The sequence below is a fragment of the Pinus tabuliformis genome, chromosome 3_2 (genome assembly GCF_031772625.1).
Source record: "Pinus tabuliformis cultivar Carrire ecotype Pingquan chromosome 3_2, CPIR1, whole genome shotgun sequence".
Classification (NCBI taxonomy): domain Eukaryota; kingdom Viridiplantae; phylum Streptophyta; class Pinopsida; order Pinales; family Pinaceae; genus Pinus; species Pinus tabuliformis.
In genome coordinates this window covers 866,548,630-866,574,252 of record NC_142302.1, presented here as the reverse complement: position 1 = coordinate 866,574,252, position 25,623 = coordinate 866,548,630, and positions in this window count along the sequence as shown.

Genomic DNA, 25,623 nt, shown 5'->3' with positions numbered 1-25,623 from the left:
CTCCTAAGTGAAGCCAATATGTGGGCATGGTCCAAACACTCATTATGGACTGTATGTGGAGAATTATTCATGTGAATTTTGTTTTCATATCAAAGATTCTCATTATATTCTTGTTGGTAAAAGTGGATGGCTTCAGTCATATTAAAATTCATCACCATATTCTAAAGAAGAAAATATGGGTGGCAAGTCCAAGGAGCTTATCAACATATCTAGTTGAAATCCTTTAGTTTATGTTAATAACACATCTTTTGCAACATTTGAACAACATACTAAAGGCATTGGTATGAAGTCACTATCTCAGATGGGTTATGAAGGAGGAGGCCTCATAATCCATGGCCAAGGGATCACTAATCCTATCATACTATAAGAGATACCAAGATATCAAGGATTGGGATATGGTCATAGAGATTTTAGAGAATGTTCTAAACTTTCTGAGGAAAAGAGTCATCAGATGATGATATGCCACATCGAGATGGTAGTGATAATGTCAAATTGTCTCCAAAAATATGAATGCCTCGAAGGACTTTGCATGTAATTGTCTAGTCCACATCATCAAAGTTACAACTGAAGGGACATGTGTAAATCTCATGCTAATTTTCCAGATGTTGGTAATTATGATTATTTGTAGGACATGCAGCCTTGCACATTTTGTGATGTAGTTGACCATTGTGTCACTAATTCTGAGCAACACAATGTGTTGGTAAAAAGAATGGACAAAATCCTTGGCATCAAGTATGAAGAACCTCCTTCACATTTGATTACCTCGTTGTCGGTGGGAAATCGATAGTAATTTTGTACCCATTGCTACATGCATGGGAATGGGAATGAAAGATGTTGGAAACTACATCCAAAACTTCGTCCCAAGAAGGATAAATAAGTTATGTAAACCAATGCAAGGAGCGCAACAAGTGGCAAAGAGGATATTGGCATAGTTCCTAAGGCAACCCTCAAATCATAATAGATGCACAAAGAGAACCCATAATCCTAGAAGAGGTAAATATTGGGTAGATTGTTTGTATAGTTTATTGCTTTGTAAATTTAAAATTCTTTTTGTTGTCATTACCATTTTTGGGTACTTTGTAAAGTGAACAAGACAAATCACCATTTTAAACAAGTATGTCTTTATTTGAAATGTTATGTTGTTGCATTTTTTATAAGTCTAAATGTTTGAGGATGTTTTGTATGAAAAGTGTTTATCATCTAGTTTGTCTATAGGTGTGTCATTGTTGAGGCCTCGAAAATCACTGCCACAACAAAGGGGAAACCACCCGGTCCGGACCTTGAAAGCAGCTCCTTTTCCGTTTGGAATAGTGGCTCCGACTGGGGATAATGGGACCAGTTTCCCAATAATGGATAAAAGTGGGATGGACGAGTAACTTATGAGGTATGATAGTGATAAGTGAACAACTAAAACTATCAGCGAAATATATATTAACTATAATCTAATCCCGGGACTTATCAATCTTTCAAAGCGTAGCGTTTGATAATCTGTGCTTTAAGGCAGGCATATAGATGACTCTAACACTAAAGCATAGATGTTTAAACCATTTAAGATTGCTCTGCATAATTAGTTATGCAGAGCGATAATAGCGAATTACTACACATTGTCATTCATATCATTGCTACATGCATGATTAAAAGAAAGGCATATCACAAAACATCCAATAGTGGAATGAAATGAAGATTTGCTGTTACAGCGCATACATGTATTCAATAATAGCAAAAGATAATAACACAGCAATTCATATGAAAAGAAAGAGGACAGATGCAGATAAAAGTACCATGTAAGCTGCTCAACAATCCATTATATAAATCGCTATGTCGCAGTCCTTCCTTCAAACCAGAAAACATTCCAGACAAGAGACAATAGTGCACAAATGCATAAAACAGCCTTCTCATCAAATAAAGGACTATCGGTCCAGTTTCAGAAAAGAATATAGGCTGAAGCATAGTAGTGCAAACTTCAGCCTTTAAGTCTATTACAAAATTTTACGATCCTTTCCAAAACAATGAAAGGGTCTATAAATACTAATCTAATCTAAATATCTAAGAAAAACTGAACAACTATGAAATTGGCATCAATAAATGTTTCTCCATCTTTCTTGGCGATCTGGCAGTCGGCAGCAATGCTTCATTCGGTGGGCTCTTTGCCTTTAAACCTCAACTGACATATTGCAAGCATTGGCTTTACTTCCGGTGGAGTGTTGAAACGCGACGTGAGCTGGGCATCATATGTGGCATCCTGAATGTCGGGGATTAGGCATTTGAGAGCATCTGTTAAACACTTAAGAGCCGACCTTTGAGTGTGCGGCTTGATTAGAAAGTGCCAATATGCGTCGGAGGTTAAAGTATTTACTCCAGCAATTAACTTTCTCTTTTCCTCCAGTCCATGATAATTTGTTTGTTCAATCATGTTCGTCGTGGTTATGCTTCCAGGTGTACACTGAGAGATCATGTTGGCTCAATAGAGTGTATTGTTGACCAAATCAATCATATTGTTGGCAATCATTTTACACCTTGAAGCTGCCCTTTCCGCTTTCATCATCTGAGTGTTCCATTCTGTGAAGAGTATGTCTTTGAATGGCTCATAGATCCTAGGCAATTTTGCTTCTTTCCCCATATCAGTATCTTGCCACTCAAGATATGAAGTTATGGTTTCTTCGGTCTGATCTAGCTCATTTCTGGCTTTTTCAATTTGCTGACATACTGCTGTAGATACTTCACATAATGGCTCAGCCTCAGTTAATTGTTGGCACAAGAGTCTAACCTGAGAGATTAATGCATTATTTATTTGAGCTGCCTCTGCTCTGAAATCTTCGACTTTCTTAGTGCCCTTGATATCTTCGAGCTGTGCTAATAGTTGAGCAATTTGCTCATCCTTTGACTTCGTCATTAGCTCGTTTGCTGCTTTCAATTGTGCCAATGCCTCCGTTAATTCTTTCTGCTTCTGGATTGCACTCTAATCAATCCTCTACTTTTCAGTTTGCAGCTGCTGGGTTAATACATTGTTTGCTTGCTGTTGCGCCAGCAACTGCTCTTCTACCTGTGCTGCCTTGTTTCGCGCCTTGGCTACTTCTGCTTGCAATGCACAAATTTCCTGGTCCTTAGTCTTTAACAAAAGACTTACCTCCGATGCTTTATCAATAGTTGCTGCAGAATAAGCTCCCGCATACTGCGATAGCTTGGTTAGATCATCAGAGGGGTCCAATTGTTCCTTCCAGACTACATTCCCTGTGACTGTCTTCTCAGGAAAGATGGAAGGTTGATCAAGCCTTCGTCTCTTCCTTGAGCGCTTAACAACTGCTTTGTGCCTAGGGCTGTAGAAAACGTCGAGGGGAGGAATATCTTCCACCTGGAGCACAATCTGATCGGAAGGGTCTTTGGTGATTACCTCGAGATCCTTTGATGTGGGTGGGCCGCTGGTTCTGCTTAGAACCTGAGAAGAAGTGGTGTCTGGTGCGTCTTTGGAGCCTTCCTTTCCACTGATAATGGAATCGAATTGATTCCATTGTTTCAGCAATTCAAGATCTATGCAGGTCTGTGATTTACTCTTCTCCTTTTCTTGTTCCAACCTCTTTTTCTCCTCCAACTCTTTCTGTTGGTGTTCTTCTAACTCCTTTCTCTGTTTCTCTTCTTGCTCTCTTCTTTGCTTATCCGCTAATTCCTTTTTCTGCCTATCTGCCAGTTCTTTCCTTTGTTTTTCTTCTTGTTCCTTCTGCTCTTTCTGCTGCTTAGCCATTTGCTCCTTTTTCTGCTTCTCTGCCTGCTGCTTCTCTTGCCTTTCCTCCTGTTGTTTATTTTTTTCTTTATTTACAACAGGAGATTGGGTTGTATGCTTCTGACCAGGCTCGCTTGAGGAGGACGCTGAGGTTAATGACAATAAATCTAGAGGCAGAGTTTGCAACCTCTACTCTCTAAGTTTATTGAACTCAGTTAAACTCTCATCATTATATCTCATCTTGGCAAGCTGCTTGGTTTGGCCTATTGAATCGGCAGCTCTGAACAGGTCATCAAACTCATCCTCTTGATGGTCAATCTTAGTCAGTTTGGCCTGTTCTAGGGCATTGTAAGCAGTTTTATGTGGATCATAGAGTCTGGCTGGCATAGTGGGCAGGGATAAAGCTTGCATCTTTATAGCCTCCTTTTCTGCATGCTGAAGATTATGCAGAGTAAAAACACCCATCCTTAAGGGAAAAGAGGGCCAGCCCCTCTTCTTCTCTTTCTTGAGTGTTTGGGTTACACTCTCGGCCATAATTTGGTAGGATATCTCTCGGGCTAACAGTTTGTCTGGAACATATAGAGGGAGAACATGCGGTTTGGCTTGGCTTCCATAAACCCTAATATAGGTAAAGTGCTCTTCTCCAAACCATCCTGCTATAGCTGGTAAGTCGAAGGAAGCGAGATAGGAGATTTTGGGAATAGGCCGATCAAAAATGGAATAATGAATGGGAACCATAAAACCATTGCAAATTTGATACAAATGGTCCTTGTAAGAGGACTTCCATAATTTCCGATGATACAAATGAATGGGCGAAGGATCTTGGGTGGTCCATCTCCAACCGAGGATGGGAAACTCAGAGTTAAAACACAATGTGTCCATAATGTAGGCGCTATAATAAAATGGGGGGATTTTCCTTTCGGTAACTACAGATTTAGCTCTAAAATCCCGAACATCTATAGTCAATTTATCAGAAAGAATGGTGGCCCAATCCATGATAAAACTATTAACAGCTGCTTCCATTAGGGGAACCATTTCTATATCGAAATTGGCAGAATCATGTAATCCCCATAGCCTACACATCATAATTCCCGCATAGCAATAGGGAGAAGCCAAGGAATCGAAGGAGTACTTACCCGAGCTTTCGTGCTTGTGTTTGGCCGGGTTCTGCCTCCAATCCCGAATGGGCTCAGATGGTACATCATTTTCAGCTGTAAACTTCTCCACGAAGTCTTTGTTGTAGATTTTCTCTAGCTCAGGCAAATGATACATTTCCCTCAGGTGCTCTGGCTTGAATGACCCGAAAATCCGTCCGTCTCTTGTGTGGAACGTTCTGTCAGTGATTGGAATTTCCTCAATTGCCCATCGCACTACATCAGTGTAGGGAAGGACTTGCTCTCTGGCAGCTATTCTGTGAAGAAAGGAATCTGCCAACTCTTTGAGAGTTGCGTCGGACTTTTTGAGTGGGTCCGAAGTAGCTACTGTCACTGAAACTTGTGGTTGTTCGGCCTCTAATAGATTATATGTGCCCTGCCATGTAGTCTTGTTAAGACCAGTGCATGTAGTGTCTGAAACGAGGCCTTTCTTGCTATTTGCAGCAGCTTGACCTGCTACAGGTGTAACAGCAGAGCCCGTAGCCCTCTTGGATCTTTTCCCCATCATGGTTAAGCTTCTTTCGAAAGATGAATTCTACACAACTGCAAGAGAAATCGTAATAACACAATAACAATGACGCTTCACGGTGAGATAGATATATCATTTGAAGCGTGCCAAGATTAATTTTCAAAAGTGGCTGCGGATCCAATCGCTAAGAGTATATTGCAGATGCATTAATGGTGATTTGAGGCCTACTACCCATTAAATGTGATAATTATACCGTTATCCGGGTGAATGACTCACTTAAGCGTGCAACAGATATTCTGGCGGTTAAACGCAGGTGTTCATTAATCGAAGGGGCAAAATCTTTTAAATACACACGCATTACCTTATCCCTTGTATTAACGGCATTTTGGGATTCGCGCTTTGTCAACCGGATATGAATATAAAATTAAAGCTTTTAAGTGATGGCTTTTAAGACTGCCGACCACCGATGAGCGATATCGCATCGCTTCGGGGAATAGGTGCTGCACAATTATTACCAAAAGATCGTGCCGACAGCCGATAAGCGATATCGCATCGGGCTAGCGCATGGAAACAGAAGTAGGCGCATATACAATGGTTTGGGGTTACCGATTGCGATATCGCATCGCATCGGGGGTAGGAACCGAGTGCCTTACCGAAGTGCGCGACGGCCGATAGCGATATCGCATCGGGTCGGGATTTAAATCACAAAGCGGTTTCACATGAGGTATCGCCGATAGCTTATCGCCGATATAGCGTCGCGTCGGGGCATGAGTTATGTGCCTTTACTTGGTGTGTATGTAACATTGCCGATCGCCGATAGCGATATCGCATCGGCGGAAACCAAAATGCCTTTTGAATGCATCTCTCATGTTGTTGCGATATGCGATCTTGCGATCGCTTTATCGCAATAATAAAAGATTGTTTATTATTTGAAACATTAATGTCCCAAAAAGGCTTAAGTACATGAAAGCTCATTTGATTATGCGGCCTTTTTTGAATATGCAAGCATTGATGCCAAAATTTTAAAAGGGACCCATTCCATATGTTAATTTTTTGAAAAATAAGAATGATATGAAATGGGGGGGTTGTTGTAGGGCACAATAGTCATGTACTCACAAATACAAGTGTTCAAGATGAAACCTCTTGTGAAAGAAATATTTGTTAAAGATTGTACAAGAAATGACTACGTTTTTGTGGACAAATCCAAATGTGTCATTGAGTACTTTTGTGTACAACCTCAGTTTTAGGATAGTAAAGCAAAGTTTGAATTAGTGCATGTCAAGCATTGAATTGCTTCTGATTTCTAGTATGGAAAGTCAAGTTTGTCTTCAACAACGGAACTTCAAGATGAAGTTGTTTGAGCCATGAAATATGGGTTTAAAGAGAATTTCTAGATTCCATCCATGAATATTTTTATTCCGGTGTTGTGATAGGAATTGCAGTTCGATTGTTGACAAGACGGTAAGGTATTCATGTAGAGGATAGTTGGAGTAGCCTGACTAGAGCTTGAAAGAACATATTGAAAATAAAGCATTAAGGATTGAGTTTGGGAAATTTTTGAGTTTTTCCTCATTTTGTTTACTAGGATAAGCTAACTTTTAGAGACCAAAACTTCCCAGTGGGGAGGTGTTAGCCTCCTATTGCAACAGGTGTTCATATTTCATGATTGACATTTTTACATGCCAAATATGTCATCTTTCTTGCTGCAAGGTTCCATATTTCCAGAAGAGGCCAAAGAAGAGACCATGAAAGTGTGCCAGTCCAAGTGCCACTGCTTTATTCCAATTTTGATGACTTAACCATTTTTGAAGAATGTTATACAAAAGGGAGGACCAAAGAGTTTAATCTTGGGCCCCCTAGGTTTCAATTTCTTGTTTTAGAATATAGAGAATTGACATCTAACCAAACAGCTTAATCTTGGCAGATTTGTAGATAGGTAGAGAATCAAAGGAGCCCAACTGCTTAATCTGGGCCCTTGGCAGAAATAAGTGTAGACTTAGATAGGAGGACAGAAAAAAGAAAAACTGTAAAGCTGGGTTTGCAAGTCCAAGTGCACCCAAACCAAAAAGAAGAAAAAAATGTTAGGAAAGTAGGCTGGGTAGGTAGTTTTGAGGTTGAAGAATGATGATTTATGATCAATTTTGTGTTTCAAAGTATTATATATTTTCAGATCACAATCATGATGCAATTTTTCATCTGCAGGAGCTCAAGCTGGACATCTCTAACTTCCCCATTCTTCCTTACCCCCAAAACACTTACTAATTTCCCTGAAAGAGGTCAAGATATGCTTGAGCCTCTTACTCTCATCATGTTTCATAACATTTGCCTAAGAACAGATCTGCTTTACTTAGAGACACTCATATCTTTTCTACAAGTTCTATTTTCCCTCTGTAGCCTAAGGTCCCTTACCTTAGCACTTTCTTGTCATCTCCATATTAATTCCTAACTCTATTATCTAGCCCCCTATCTATTTCCCCTTCCCCTACTAAAACTATGTATAAAAATCCCAAGAATATAATAATACCCCCTCCCTGGCACTATATCCCTATTCATCTAAGTCTGGGAAAAAAAAGTCCAGCTGGGGCTGTTTTTAGCCCGTCTGTGTCCTTATAGGGGTTAGTTTGACCTCTGGTCAAACTAATAACCATTTCCCCTAAGCCCTAACTGTGAAAAAACGCATTTTCCGCCTCATCCTATGGTTTTACCCACCAAATATTCGACCCGCTCACTTTTAAAATCCCCAAAAACCCACATTTCCTAAGTTTTAACCGCCCCGTGGCATTGTATTAAAATTTGAATATTCGCGTACCCATCCCTTAACCCTCAACTGCCTCGTCCATGCCGTCGGCCATTCGATCGCCCGCGCCCCAGATCTACGGTGGGTGGGCCTCCTCATATCCCAAACAGCCCGAGCGTTAGTGTCCGGGAGATGGGCGGTTTCCCCGCCGTACTCCCGCCACGTGTCGCCCTCTCGGCTGTGGCAGAGCCCCTCCTCCGATACTGTCGTCTGCCCAAAGGCAGTGTGCCCAAAACCAAAAACCGCTTCTACCCTCCTGCGTCAGCGCCACGTCACTCGCTGACGTCATCTACCTGCGTCGGCCTCCTGCCACTGCACTGCCAAGTCACCCTGCCACGTCACTGCCACCGTGTAAATGCCATGTCACCCACCGTACATGCTGACATCACCCTGGTGACGTTACCCCACCACGTCACCTCCGTATTGGGTCCCACCCGCTGATGTCATCAGCAAAAAAGGCGCGAAGGCGAAAATCATGCTTAGGAAGCATGGATTCAAATTCTGAGGCAGTTTTTCATGCACGATTAGCACCTAACGTTAATCGCGCATGGCTACGGGAAATGGGCCAAAGTGGAAAGACCCTCATCGCGCAGCCCCCAGCAAGCCCGAAAGGCGCAAAATGACCCGCTTTTCTTTGCGAAGCATTTAGAAAGGGGCAAACGAAGGTTTTAAAGCAACAGAAGGCCGAACAACGGCCATTAACTATTGATTTGACAATTTCATACACAATAAAAGAGAGAAACGGCCTGATTCAACTGCGAAAGAGTATCGGTTGGAGGTTTTAATCAAAATCTTCATTTCCCAAGGCAGCTTAGCATTGAATGGCCTCCAACAAAGTCAAATAAAGCGGTGTAAGCCCATTAAAGCTCTCGAATCACATTTAAAGCATTTAAAGCCGCCGAATGGAAATGGAGCAAAAACCCATGCACGGTTATTGCAGAAACACTACATCAAGCCGCCAAGGACAACACATTAACTCAGTTTTGATACGGCTGCCCTCAGCGTAGCTCAAAGATATTTTCTTGCATTTATTGCTGGATAGGATTAGGTTAAAGTGATCATTTTTCTTTAGGATCTGTTTAGGTCAAGCTGTAATAGACAAATTGTGATATTTTTTCCTATATATACCACCCTCTATATTGTTTTAAGGGTTGGTTGGTTGATAATCTTCATTAGAGACTCGCACTGGATATCTGAGATGTTTTACTTAATCAAAGATTGCTGAAAAGCTTTGGAGGAATGACTGTCTACTCTGTGTCTAATGGTCTGAAGAATTGAATGTGGAATTCTTGTGCTGCAATATGAATCAATAAGTGCTTTCTTACCTCTGTTATTTCAATTTCATATAAGCTCAAGTTGTAGAATGAAAGATTGGTTTAGAATTTGCTTAGCTGCACTCTATGCTCAGCTTCTGTAGCTTATTAATGTTTTCCTCTTGATTTAGGCATAAATATGAATTCCTTTGTGGCTCATGTTTGATCTATTTCACATATGAATGACTGTTAGGGCTCATTTATCTCCTTTCTGCTAAACTGACTGAGAGATTCTTAATTGCCTCTCATTCCTTAGCCTTTAATCCATCTTTTTACCTTGAAAGATTGTTTCATATGCAGCTAACTTGCTCCTTATTCCTTCTTGTGACCAAGAAAATGCACCAGCAGTCCTACTCCTTGACTCCACGCCCAATGGTTCTAAAACCTTCATGCTATCCCTGCTTCTTTACCTAAAATTATCATCCTTCCCATCGAAAATTAAAACAAAACCCCTTGGAAACAATAACTAGCCTAAAAACATTATCAACAAAGCTAAATCCGAAAGAGAGAGCCCTCTCTGATTGCAGGTGGGCTAGAACCTGCAGTCCAAAGATTGGTCTGTGGCTACCTCGGCTGTATCCTTTTGATACTGACCAAAAGGACAACCCGAGTGATAACATAATGGCAACTCCACTAGGAACAAATCAATTGTTCAAGTGCTATCTGCTCCCTAAAACTACAGATGAAGTCTGAATATCAGCCAGGGAGCCTTTGAAACTATTCTTACTTTTCATTTTCAGGAGTAAATAAAAGCTGCTTCAGTCAATCTTCATGCTATTTTTAAGCTGCAGATAGCGGTTCCCAAATTTTGATCAGTTCCTTGCTGATTCTAAAAGCATTCCCAGAAAAATACCAAAACAATTCGGAAGTTGGCTCCCAAAAAGAATTTACGTCATACAAGGTCAAACCCAGATCCAAACCCTCCATCTACTTTTGAAAATCCGAACTTAATCCCAAAGATCCTTTGGAAGCAACAAAGACAAGAAGATTTTGTTGATTTGAGTCCTGAAGCAGCTCACCCAAGCTGTGTTCCAACTCCTGTCAAGGTCTTAGTTCGTTCAACCCCTGCTTCTCCTTGTTCATCATCCACATCTCAAAGCACTCCTTCCACACCTTCATTCATTAAACATACTCCTATTACCACTACTGTCGTCACAGTTGTTCCTGCCGTTCCTGTTGTTCCTGTTGTTCCTATTGTTCCACTTATCCCTATGAATATGGCTAATAGATATGCACCCCTGCAATTTCCTGCTAATCCTGGGGCCTTGCCTCAAGATTACCAATCCAAAATTACATATTTTGATAGTACTGGTCCTTTCACTGCACTTTAGCATACCAAGAAGATGTAGGAATATTTTGAAAACTATGAAATAGATGATGATAGCGTGAGAATGAAAATTTTTGTTCAGAGTTTAACAGGTGATGTAAGAACCTGGTTCAGATCACTTGCTGCAAATTCAATAACCACTCCGGATGAGCTTTATCAATCCTTTACCAACAAATGGGAGAAAAAGAAAGACCCCTTGCACATACTAGCTAAATATGATATAATTAAAAGAGGTCCTCAAGAGACTATTTTGGAGTACTGTGCAAGGTTCAATAATGTCTATAATGCAATACCACATAACTTAAGACCACCACCTGACCTTTCCTTGTATAAATTCCCCGATGGATTCGACCCGGATATGGCATACCAGTTAAAAGAAAGAGCCCCTCAGACCCTTGCAGACATGCAAAATGTTGCTGTTAGCATAGAGGCCAACCTAATTTCCAAAAGAAACAGAGCTAGAATGGAAAGAAGAACCACCTTTAAGGAAGAACCCTCAGCCTTAGAACAAAAGCTTGATGCTATTATCAGTGGCATGCAAAGGCTGGGAGACAGAGTAGAAAGTGTTGAGAGGAAATTATCATGGGAAGGACAATAGTACAATACCATAAGGAACCCAAATTTTAGGAAAATGCAGAACACAAATGCTGGTAGCTCAAGCCCAGATCATGACATAAGACCCCCTTTCCAAGAAAACTATGCTGAGGCATCCACTTCTAGTGAACCCATAGAAGACACTCACATGAATCTGATGGATCTAAAGAGTGAGCATCAAACTTTCCTAAGCCAAGAAGACCAAGATGAGCATGACTTTAGTCAATTTCAGACTAAGTCTGGTGAGTCTTTTGATTTTAAACAAGGTTATGATACTGCTGTGTACGAGGTCCACAAACAATATAAGCTGAGAACTAGGACCATTGATATTTCTGAACCTAGCAAGCCAAAGGATGGCAAACAACCCAACAAGACTAAAAGCAAGGTTGTCAGAACAGAACCAGCTGATATACCTGTCCCAAACCCGCATCAAGTGACTGTAGAAGACATAACAGAAATACAACCTTCTATTGATCAGCCTCTGCCACCTTATTCCTCTGAGCAAAATTTGACCAGTGTTCCAAAAAGCTCTCCTAAAACTGAAAAACCGCAAGCGATCAATTCTCATAATGCTGATAAACAAGAGAAAATCGCTGGTAATTCAAAAGAAGAAGAAGAAACTACCATTATCAACACCAAGACTCCATTAGAAAAGCCATTTAATTTATAGGTAGAGATTGGAAAACTTAAGATATCCATCCCCCTCTCAGAACTTGCCAAACACGATGTATATAGGCAACAAATCCAAAGGTCACTTCAAATCCCAGAGAATAAGGACGATGTAAATGTTTTGGATGATACCCCTGAACTATTGTTTGGTCCACAAGTTAATGGAAAATCAACATATGGACCTGTTCCACCCTTTTATGTCAGTTTACATATACATGACAAAATCCTGCACAATGCCATGTTTGATTCAGGAGCATCGCACAATCTTATGCCCAAAGCAGTTATGGAAAAGCTAAACCTTGATATCACAAGACCTTACAAAGATCTATTTTCCTTTGACTCAAGTCAAGTCAAGTATTTAGGCCTCATCAAAGACTTGTTTGTCTCCTTAGTCCAATATCCCAACAAGACCATCCTCATGGATGTGGTGGTGGCTGACATCCCACCAAAGTACGGTATGCTCCTATCAAGATCATGGGGAGCGAAGCTCCAAGGATCCCTTCAGTTAGACCTCTCCTATGCCACTATTTCGATCTTTGGGCAACCAAAGAGACTGCACAGAGAAACACTCATGAAATATGTGGTAAGTAGTGAGAGCAAGCCTGAAAATTTTCCCATTTACTCAATCCATTCTGATATGGATTCTTTTATTTTGTTTAATGATGATACAAATTCTCCAACTGATGATGAGCCTTTGGCTCTAGAACAACAAGCACACATCAATGAAGAATCGGTTGCACATACTGATGAAATTGTCAAAATAGTTAATGCAGACAGCATACAAGAAGAACCTCCCCAAACGGAAACTGCAAATCTGCCCAATCCTAAAAGGGCTGAAACTCTTAGTACTAACCACAAGCAAGAAATCACATGGTATTTAGAGTTTGATGGCACTGTCAACAAGTTAGGAGCAGGGGCAGGTGTATGGACTCACAATACACATAAAAATCATGCAGAAGGCCATGCCTACAGACTGAACTTTAAATGCACCAACAACATGGCAGAGTATGAGGCTCTGCTCTTAGGCCTTAAACTGGTCAAAGCTTTAGGAGCTGCAAAAGTGTCCATTTTAGGTGACTCTGATTTAATCATACAATAGATGAATGGTAACTTTGTTAGCAATGACAATAGAATGAGGGCCTATAGGACCGCTGCCACTAATATACTCAATGCATTCACTGAATCCAAGCTTGCCAAAATCTCAAGAGATCATAACATTCATGCACACAGCCTAGCCACTTTTGCTAGTACATGCAAGCTTCCCTTTGAGCCAAACCATTATTTTACAGCTGGAATAAAACATAGGCCCGCTGTCCCAAATAACGTGAAAGACTGGCAAGTGTTTGAAAATGATGCCCAAATTAATAATTTCCTCACACTTGAGCATGAGTTTGCAAATATTAACATTGACATGGATGCTATGAATGATTCCCAACAGCAAACAAATGAAATTCAACAGGCTGTAACCGCTGCAACAGCCAAACAAATCCTAAACCCAATTGTTTTTAACAAAATAAACATAGAACAGCTGAAACAAATGCATTTGGAGGAAATTGCCAAAACAGAGGCATAAATCATTGAATTAAAGGATAACTTTTTGCCTGCTGGCCTAACCCCATTAGAAGACATGTTTGATGCAAATGATGTTCCTAAAAAACCAAAAATGCAACCATTGAACTCTGATATAGAAGAATACAACATTGGGACAACAGAGAAGCCAAAAATGATCAAACTGTCCAAAAATTTTCCACCTGATCAAAAGCCCAAGTATATTGATTTATTTAAAGAATTCCAAGATGTATTTGCTTGGAGTTATGAGGACTTGAAGTCCTATGACACGTCAGTAATTTAACACATCATTCCCTTAAAACCAAACCAGAAGCCCTTCAAACAGAAACTGAGGAGAATCAATCCTGTGCTTCTCCCTTTGATTGAAAAGGAAGTGAAAAGAATGTTTGAAGCAAGTATCATAGCACCCATCAGATTTTCTGAATGGGTATCCAATCTTGTTCCCACAAGAAAGAAAACAGGTGAAATTAGACTTTGTGTAGATCTGAGAAATTTAAAACAAGCCTCCCTAAAGGACCACTATCCTTTGCCCAAGATGATCACATCCTGCAAAGAGTAGTGGGGTCATCTAGAATCTCTCTACTAGATGGCTTTTCAGGTTTCAATCAAATACTTGTTCACCCGGATGACCAAGACAGGACAACCTTTACCACACCATGGGGAACATTTAAGTATGTAAATATGCCATTTGGACTTAAAAACGCTGGTGCTACCTTTCAAAGAGCAATGGATATTGCATTTGCCAAAAAAATACATGATTTCCTAGTTGTCTACCTTGATGACTTGACCCCATTTTCCAAATCTGATCAAGAGCACCTCAAACACTTAAGGCAAATATTTATGACATGTAGGAAATATGGCATTTCCTTGAATCCCAAGAAGTCTCTCTTTGGCCTTGAAGAAGGAAAATTACTTGTCCACCTCATAACAAAGGATGGGATTAGAATTGATCCTGAAAGAATCGAAGCCATCCTCCAAATCCCATATCCAAGAAACATAAAAGAGCTGCAAGCTTTCCTTGGAAAGATCAATTTCCTAAGGAGATTTATCCCAAATCTAGCCGAGTTGATAAGACTGTTAAGAAACATGTTAAAAAAGGATGCCAAGGTAAAATGGTCTCTTGAAACCAAGCAAGCCTTTGAGAGTATAAAATCTACCTTAACCCAAACCCCTGTCCTCACCAGCCCACAATTTGACAATGATTTTATCATTTTTTCTTTTGCATCTAATCACACCATAGCTGTTGTCCTTCTGCAAAAGGATGAACAGGGAAATGAAAAGTCGATCGCATTTTTCAACCGAGCTTTAAGAGATGCCCCTTTGAAGTACCCAATAATGGAGAAGCAGGCCTATGCACTCGTTAAGGCCATCAAAGATTTCAGAGTGTACATTTTATATTCACATGTGATCGCCTATGTCCCAAATGTTGTTGTAAAAGACATACTAACCCAAGAGGGATTAGAAGGCAAAAGAGGCAAGTGGATTGCAAACATCCTTGAGTATGACATAGAAATAAAACCAACCAAACTTATAAAGGGACAAGGTTTAGCCAAACTGATGTCAGAAACAAACTTTCAAGCCTTGGACATTAACTAAATGGACAATGAACAGGAGTTGGCGACTCCACAGATCAGTGAAACCTTTTTACAATCCCCATGGTATGCTGATATATGTTTTGTACTGTTAAACCTGTTTTCTCCCCCAGGATTGTCCAGAACCAAGAAAAGATTTTTGAAAATGAAGGCTTTAAAGTTTTGTGTCATAGATGGTGCATTATTTTGGAGAAATCATGAAGGTATATTGCTTAATTGTTTAACCATGAGTGAAACTAACAATATCATGAAAGAATTCCATGCAGGTGACTATGGAGGACATCTATATTGGAAGTCGACTGCTGATAAAATTTTAAGGGCTGGTTTCTACTAGCCCTCTCTCTTTGCAGATGTAAAGAAATTTTCCATGTCATGTCACAAATGCCAAATCTTTGAGGGAAAAAGAAAGTTATTGCCCCTGCCCCTGAAACCCATCTCAACCGAAAAACCTTTTCAACAATGGTGTCTTGACTTCATTGGAGAAATCCATCCCTCTTCCTCAGGCCAGCACAAATGGATTTTAACAGCTACTGACTATTTCACTAAGTGGGTTGAATCCATCCCATGTAGGAAAGCCAATGACACCATCATTATCTAATTCCTTGAGTGCGATATCCTTTCTAGATTTGGCTGCCCTGAGAAGATCATCACTGACAATGCCGCTGCCTTCAAATCCAAAAAGATGATCAACTTTTGCCACCAATTTCATATTACCTTAGGCCACTCTACAGCCTATTACCCTCAAGATAATGGCTTGGACGAATCATCCAACAAGAGCCTCATCAACATCATAAAGAAAGTGCTAGAAGAAAACAAGAAGAACTGGCACAAAAAGCTGGTAAATGCCCTATGGGCAGACAGAATTTCAACAAAGAGATCCATTGGGATGAGCCCTTATGAGCTAGTATATGGCATGGAGGCCAAATTTCCTTCATCCTTGGGCATCCCTACTATTAGACTATTACAGGAAATTCAGGCTGAGCCGAATGACATTCAAAGAAGAATTAATCAGACCATTCATCTTTAGCAAACCAGAGAACAAGTTTATGATAGAGCTCAAATTTTGCAGGAAAAGCTCAAAAAGATGTTTGATAAGAGAGTTAGGGCTGAAGATTTCTACATTGGTGACAAATTTCTAAGGTGGGATTCACGAAGAGAAGACAAGGGAAAACATGCAAAGTTTGATTTTTTATGGAAAGGGCCATTTGTTGTTTCTATTGTTCAGGGAAATAACAGATATTTTCTCAAACCTGTAGAGGGCAGATCTGCTGAAGAAGGCCCTGTTAATGGCCGTATGCTGAAACATTACCATGATCCCTTTTGAGGGACACAGTGCAGTTCTGTATATACCTTTTGTACATTGATATTTGTATATATCAGCATTTTGTTTTTGTTTTTTTTTATAAGCAATCCGATTGTTAGAGGAGCAGCAATAAATTTTATGAAGACACAACCAATGCAAGTATTCCAATTTTAAAAAGATCTGTCTCTGCACTAATCTCAACAAAACAGCAAAAGTAGCACTGACAGATCACAACAATGCATGGCAAAAAGAATCTGTTTGCAGTCTTAAGTTTCATATCAGCAGTTGTTTTTACACCAAGGCTAAGGCAAACACATTGGTTTTGATCCATTTTCTGAGACTGTTTCAAAGGCACAATGCTCAAGAAACATTCCACATAGTAGCAAGCATGCAGAAGAAAGCAGGCAGTGCTATGCATTTCACAATATTTCAGTTGAGGAGAAGGTTGTTCATATTACAAAATTTCAATTATCTAACAGCCAGCATAAAGAAGTTTTTCAATTTAAAACAACAACAGAAGATCAGGCATTCTGACCTACTGTTCTTGGCTTTTCACAAGGAAAAGCCATCCCCAAGTGGAGCCACTATTAGCCTCCTGTTGCAACAGGTGTTCATATTTCATGTTTGACATTTTTACATGCCAAATATGTTATCTTTCTTGCTGCAAGGTTTCATATTTCCAGAAGAGGCCAAATAAGAGACCATGAAAGTGTGCTAGTCCAAGTGCCACTGCTCTATTCCAATTTTGATGACTTAACGATTTTTGAAGAATGTTCTATAAAAGGGAGGAACAAACAGTTTAATCTTGGCCCCCCTAGGTTTCAATTTCTTGTTTTAGAATATAGAGAATTGATATCTGACCAAACAACTTAATCTTGGTAGATTTGTAGATAGGTAGAGAATCAAAGGAGCCCAACTGCTTAATCTGGGCCCTTGGCAAAAATAAGTGTAGACTTAGATAGGAGGATAGAAAAAAGAAAAATTGTAAAGCTGGGTCTGCAAGTCCAAGTGCACCCAAACCAAAAAGAAGAAAAAAATGTTAGGAAAGTAGGCTGGGTAGGTAGTTTTGAGGTTGAAGAATGATGATTTATGATCAATTTTGTGTTTCAAAGTATTATATATTTTCATATCACAGTCATGATGCAGTTTTTCATCTGCAGGAGCTCAAGCTGGACATATCTAACTTCACCATTCTTCCTTACCCCCAAAACACTTACTAATTTCCCTAAAAGAGGTCAAGATCTGCTTGAGCCTCTTACTCTCATCATGTTTCATAACATTTTCCTAAGAATAGATCTGCTTTACTTAGAGACACTTATATCTTTTCTACAAGTTCTATTTTCCCTCTGTAGCCTAAGGTCCCTTACCTTAGCGCTCTCTTGTCATCTCCATATTAACTCCTAACTCTATTATCGAGCCCCTATCTATTTCCCCTTCCCCTACTAAAACTATGTATAAAAATCCCAAAAAGATAATAATACTCCCTCCCTGGCACTATAGCCCTATTCATCTATGTTCGGGAAAAAACAGTCCAGCTGGGGCTGTTTTTAGCCCATCTGTGTCCTTACAGGGGTTAGTTTGACCTCTGGTCAAACTAATAACCATTTCCCCTAAGCCCTAACCCTGAAAAAACCCATTTTCCGCCTCATCCTAAGGTCTTACCCACCAAATATTCGACCCGCTCACTTTTAAAATCCCTAAAAACCCACATTTCCTAAGTTTTAACCCCCCTCGCGGCATTGTATTAAAATTTGAATATTCGCGCGCCCGTCCCTTAACCCTCAACCACCTCGTCCATGCCGCCGGCCGTCCGATCGCTCGCGCCCTAGATCTACGGTGGGTGGGCCTCCTCATATCCCAAACAGCCCGAGGGTTAGCGTCCAGGAGATGGGCGGTTTGCCCGCCGTACTCCCGCCACACGTCGCCCTCTCGGCTCTGGCGGAGCCCCTCCTCCAATACCACCATCTGCCCAAAGGTGGTGCGCCCAAAACCAAAAACTGCTTCTGCCCTCTTGCGTCTGTGCCACGTCACCCGCTGACGTCATCTACTTGCGTTGGCCTCCTGCCACCGCACTGCTAAGTCACCCTGCCACGTCACTACCACCATGTAAATGCCACATCACCTACTGTACATGCTGACATCACCCTGCTGACATCACCCTGCAATGTCACCACCGTACTGGGTCCCACCCGCTGACGTCATGCTGATGTCATCAGCAAAATAGGTGCGAAGGCGAAAATCGTGCTTAGGAAGCCCAGTTTCAAATTCTGAGGCAGTTTTTCATGCGCTAATCGCACATGGCTATGGGAAATGGGAAAAAGTGGAAAGACCCTCATCGCGCAGCCCCCAGCAAGCCCGAAAGGCACAGAATGACCCGTTTTTCTTCGCGAAGCATTTAGAAAGGAGCAAACGAAGGTTTTAAAGCAACAGAAGGCCGAACAACGGCCATTAACTATTGATTTGACAATTTCATACACAACAAAAGAGAGAAATGACTCGGTTCAACTACAAAAGAGTATCAGTTGGAGGTTTTAATCAAAATCTTCATTTCCCAAGGTAGCTTAGCATTGAATGGCCTCCAACAAAGTCAAATAAAGCGGTGTAATCCCATTAAAGCTCTCGAATCACAGTTAAAGCATTTAAAGCCGCTGAATGGTAATGGAGCAGAAACCCATGCACAGTTATTGCATAAACACTACACCAAGCCACCAAGGACAACACATTAACTCAGTTTTGATACAGCTGCCCTCAGCGTAGCTCAAAGATATTTTCTTGCATTTATTGCTGGATAGGATTAGGTTAAAGTGATCATTTTTCTTTAGGACCTGTTTAGGTCAAACTGTAATAGACAAATTGTGATATTTTTTCCTATATATACCACTCTCTGTATTGTTTTGAGGGTTGGTTGGTTGATAATCTTCATTAGAGACTTGCACTGGATATCTGAGATGTTTTAATTAATCAAAGATTGCTGAAAGGCTTTGGAGGAATGACTGTCTGCTCTGTGTCTAATGGTCTGAAGAATTGAATGTGGAATTCTTGTGCTGCAGTATGAATCAATAAGTGCTTTCTTACCTCTGTTATTTCAATTTCATATAAGCTCAAGTTGCAGAACAAAGGATTGGTTTAGAATTTGCTTAGCTGCACTCTATGCTCAGCTTCTGTAGCTTATTAATGTTTTCCCCTTGATTTAGGCATAAATATGAATTCCTTTGTGGCTCATGTTTGATCTATTTCACATATGAATGATTGTTACCTAGGAATTCTTAACTTCTCCTAGATAGGGCTCATTTATCTCCTTTCTGCTAACCTGACTGAGAGATTCTTAATTGCCTCTCATTCCTTAGCCTTTAAACCATGTTTTTACCTTCAAAGATTGTTTCATATGCAGCTAACTTTCTCCTTATTCCTTCTTCTGACCAAGAAAACGCACCAGCAATCCTACTCCTTGACTCCACACCCAATGGTTCTAAAACCTTCATGCTATCCCTGCCTCTTTACCTGAAAGTATCATCCTTCCCACCAAAAATCAAAACGAAACCCCTTGGAAACAATAACTAGCCTAAAAACATTATCAACAAAGCTAAATCCAAAAGAGAGAGCCCTCTCTGATTGCAGGTGGGCTAGAACCTGCAGTCCAAAGCTTGGTCTGTGGTTACCTCGCCCGTATGCTTTTGATGCTGACCAAAAGGACAACCTGAGTGATAACAGGAGGTATGATCTGGAGAACAAAAATTATCTCAAAAATGAAAGTTCCCAGAATCTTCTAAAAACATCGTCAGGATGTGGTGTTCGACATTCTTATTAGAAAGACACTTTATTTTCCTCAATCTGATCTTGTAGGACAAAGTGATGATGTTCTGATAATTTTTCTCAACCACTGATGCCATCATGTCTACCGGTCACATACAAACCAATTATGGCTTTCCAAGTTGCAACCTCATAGAGGAAAGGATGGCACATTTTGATTGGTTGGATTTGTTTGTGGTGGTCCAATGAGACGATGCCACATGGACCAACCAGAGGCCAAAACTTGGCACCTTGTGGTAGGCCAAAATCTTATTAATGGGTTGGATAGCCTCAGGTAGGATCAATCCTATGACCTCCATCGACCAGATCCAACGCCTTACCACTACATTGCACCATGTTTGCTACCCCTATAAGGCAAGGGTGTGTTGATGCCTCTAAAATCCTAGCACCAACATTGGGGATAACCACCCGGTCCGGACCTTAGAACAACTCCTTTTCGATTTGGTATGGTGGTTCCGACTGGATATTATGGGACAAGTTTCCCATGTAATGAATGGTTTGATGGATGATTGTTTTATAATGTATAATAAAGATGATAAGTGCTTTAACCTATAACTCAAAAATATAAAAATATACTTATCTAACTCGGGTAATGTATTAACAATGCGATTTCTGATTATTCCTAACAGACAAATAATCATATAGATGAATTACTGATTGATAGAAAGATGCATTCATAGATAAAGATTACATTGTCTAAGAAATTAAACAAAGTAATTATAGAAAACATATCGCATTCATAACAATGTATATCGCTGACATATATCTTTAAAGTATAAAAATTCTAAATCTTTAGAAATGACATGATAAAGAATTATTTTAAGAGCATACATATATCAACAATAGCAACTTTTAAAAGGAATGCTTCATCAGATAAGGAAACAAGAAAAAAGAACAGTGATAGAAATACTGCATGCATTTGAGTCTTTCCAATGTAAATAACACTCTGATTCCACTTTCTTATTTGAGAAAACTTCCGGGAGATACAAAAGGCCTGGTCTTGAAAAAAATTTCTTCACAAAAATGTAGAACCTTGATCCTCTACTGATAAAAAATACATTCAGAAGTACAAAAGTGCAACTTCTCAAGTCATGTTTTATACAAATTGAGGACCCTTTCTTAAAAGACATGAAAGGTTTTAAATTATAAATTAATAAAAATCACTTTGAGTTGTCGAAAATACAAACATGAAAATATGGGATTTGATTTATGAAAATAATAGTGCGATAGCCTTTGAACTATATATTGTATCTACTTCTTCTCTTGCACTTGCAGCTTACAAATTGAGAGCATCTTTTGAATTTCCAAAGGATGACTCAGCCTGGAATGTAGTTGACCTATGTATGTGGCATCTGAAAACTCGGGAACCATGCAATTGACAACATCGGCAAGGCATTTGGTAGCCATCTACTAGTTGTGTGGCTTGACTAGGAAGAACCAAAATGCTTCCCAAGTCATGTTTTGCACTTTGCCGATTTGTTCTTCTCTGCTGGCCAAATCCTATCTCCATTGATTTTCTAGCGCTTTTGCCTTCGGCAACTTTCTTGGGGAGCAATCGAAGATCAAATTAGCTCCATATAAGTTGTCATTTACGAACTCAATCACACTGTTCATTGTAGCCCTAGATATGGAGGTAGCTCTTTCGGCCTTTATTAACTGTGATTGCCACTATGAAAACAAGACTTCTTTGTGCTATTCTTGGATTTTCGATAGATTAGCAGCCATGGCCACTTCTGTACTTTGCCAAGAGAGAAATCTTGTGACATAATCATCTTTTTTTTCAAATTCTAACCTCGTGTCAACTGCCTGTTCAATGAGTGATGAAGTGATGATGCACAATGGGTCAAACAATGATATTTTATGGCAAGGGTTATTCAGTGGCTGAGATAAGGCTTTAGTCACTTCCAGGGCTTCTTTCTTGAATTCATCAATCTTTGGATAACCTTTGGATTTCTCTACCTGTAATTTCAGTTGTGTGATTGCTCTTCTTTGGCCTTCTTTTCCTGCTGAAGTTCCACTTGAAGCTTGTTGAGTTCTTGAGACAACTTTTGTTATTTCTAGAGAGCCTGCTCATCGATCTTTTATTTCTTTGGATTTAATTTTTCTTTCTCTTGCTCATTTTATTTCTTTTGCTCCGCTATTTTTTGCTCAAGCTGACTGATCTTCTTCTGTTCCACTATCGTTTGCTCTTCAAGTTGGGTGATCTAAAATCACCCTGAGGTGACCTCAAGAAATTAATGAAGGTATTACAGACTAATGTGCTGGTGTGTGTCTCTATGTTATCTTAGGCAACGGATCGATAAGATTGAAAATAAACATACACTTGAAACAGTAAGAGATAACAGTAAGCAAAATAAAAACACAACAAAATTTAATAAGAAGTTCACCCAATCCTCTTGGGCTACGTCTCCTAGTCCAACTTTCAGTGGTGGATTTTTTATTATGTTTTTAAAGTAGAGTATTACAATAAGGAGCTCAATCTGAGTCTCAGTTGACAGAGGATGATCAGTAGGATGGCACTTGGAATTCCAAATTCCTTAGAGTTCACAGACTTTCCTTATTGAATTTCGACCTCAATTAGTCTCTATCTGCTCGATGTTGCCCTTACTCTAATGGTCAACTCGACCTCTCTGTTTCTCTGTAATTTTTCCTTTCTTTCTGTGTCTCTTGGCCTTTGGCTTCTTCACTACTTCTCTGCCGCACTGTCCCTCTTTGTCTTGTCTCTGCCAGCTTGTGGCTTTAAAGCTAGTTCATTTCTTCAACTTTTCAATTTGTCTTCCAAGCCCTCTGAATCGTCTACGTCTCTCTGTTGGGACTTCTCTACCCCGCATCATCATTGCTACGTAACGCTTTGCAGAAAGGTGGCCACCTGCCTTCTTGCGAGCTGAGTGTTAGTTCTTCTTGAACGGTCGTTTTTTTCTGTTATTTCCCATATGCCTGTGAAACGAATCCTTTTTTTGACTCATTGGTCAAATCGGACTTCAAATCTTTAAGCGCCATAGCTTATTTCTCTCTCGGTTCCGGTCATCCATCGGGTTGAACCCTTGCCATTTGATCTGAAGCCCCCAGATCCTATGGTCTTCACTTATCTCATGTGGTTGAGTTGCTCGACCATTAGTCTGCGATGTAAGTGTCTTTTCTCTCTCCCCGCCGGAAATGCATCACTGGGTCGCTGGCCAAACCCACTTATCGCCTGAAATGCCTCCGATATTTCACCATTTTTGAGCACAGGACCTGCCTGTCGGTTTTAGCACTTTCCCATGGTTTTTTGGTTTCCCTTCTGACTGAGCACTCGGGGCTTTTCCTTCTCAAGGGGTTTTGCCCAGTAATATGCGATTAGCGCTTTGCACTAATTTCGTTTCAGAAATAACCTCTATTTCTGGGTTTTAGCTTCCCAACTCCCATTTTTGCACCATGCACAATCCCCATGGTCCAACGGTCAACGGGCTTTGACCAAAGGTCCTCATTGCTCCGTGCTGGCTACAAATTACCATTATTCAGATGTTATTTCTGATAGCTATAAGATTTCTTGAAGTTAGTCATCCATTCTTAACAATCATGGAATTGTTTGAGGATCCAATTCGGATCATGGCCTTCGCACTGAAAAATATTTTGGACCATGAAAAGTTGGTTTTCAAGCATTGACTAAGTGAGGATAAAACTTTCTCATCTGTCCAATATCTATCCATTTTGTACTGCTTGGCTTTGAACCCCTGAGCCCAATTCTGCGGTACTCAACATCTCCCCTACGCATCGTTCTTACCTTCCTGTCCACAACTGTTTCTTCCTAAAATTAATTAAGATATTCATGTAGCAAGTCATCAATAGAAGGAAATTGACTCTGTTATTTAGGATCTTCAATTAACAAAGGTTCAAATAGTCTCAAGCTATCTGCATTGACAACTAAGTAGATGTGCATATAAGCTGGAAAATCAAGGCGAAAAGCATTCTCACCAATTTTCTCAAGGATCCTGAATGGTCCATACCTTATTGGTTTCAGTTTTTTACCTTCACCTTGTATCTTGTCCTTGCTGATATACAGCCAAACATGATCACCAACTTGGAAACTATGCTCCATCCGATGCTTGTAATGCCTTGCCTTGTATTTGGCCTAGCTCTTTTCCAGCTGTTCCTGTACTGCTTGATGGATCTCTCAGATTTGTTCAATGAACCTAGTTACCTTGTCCACATCATTGTGTCCCTCAACTGTTGTGTCCTTACCAAAAATAAAATCCAAGGGAGACCTTGGTGTGAAACCAAAACAGGTCTCAAAAGGAGATCTCTATGTGGAAGAATGTTTGGCTCAGTTGTAAGCATGTTGCACATAACACAAATGTTCATCCCAAAGCTTAGGATGCTTACTACAATATCCACTGAGCAACTGGATCACTGTCCTGTTGACTACTTCTATCTGGCCATCGGTCTGTGGATGAAAAGTTGTGCTTTTCTTCAATTTGGTGTCCATCAATTCCCACAGACTTGACCAAAACATTCCCACAAATCGGGTGTCTCGATCAGATATAATGGAAGTGGGTAATCCAAAATGAAACCAGGCATGTTGAAAGAACAATTTTGCAGTTTGTTCAGCTGTAATCTATTTATTACAAGGTATCAAAATACACATTTTGTTGAACCTATCCACAACAACATATAGATAATCATGACCTTTCCTAGATTTAGGCAGTCCTCCAACAAAGTCCATGGAAACACTTTCCTAAGGATGAGAAGGAACTGGTAATGGAGTGTACAAGCGTAGTTTTCTATTGTTGGTCTTACTTTTAGCACACATAGTACACCCTCTTACATATCTAGAGATTGTCTTGTTCATTTTTGGCCAATAACAAAATCTTCGCAGCTATGCAACTGTTTTACTTACCCCAAAGTGACCTGATATTAGAGAACTGTGTGCTTCTCAAATTATCTTTACTCTTTCAGTTTTTGGAATGCATAACTTCCTACAATGATATAGGAGTCGGTCCTTAATATGATAATATAATTCTTCTACTCATTTTCCTTGACTTAAAGTTGCATATACATCTTTAAATTCTATATCTTGAGCATATTGTTCAATGTAGCTCTCATGTAACCCAAAATTATGCTTAAGTATAGTATATGCATTTATAATGGGTCTAGATAACATATCTGCAACTTTATTGTGTATGCCCTTTTTACATCTAACGACTGAACGAAATTTTTGTAGAAAACCCATCCATCTATACTGTCTACATTGTTGCACCTTAATTTGGGAGTGTAGATATTGAAGTGGTTGATGATCAGTATGTATAATTGTTTCTTTGCCCATTAAGTA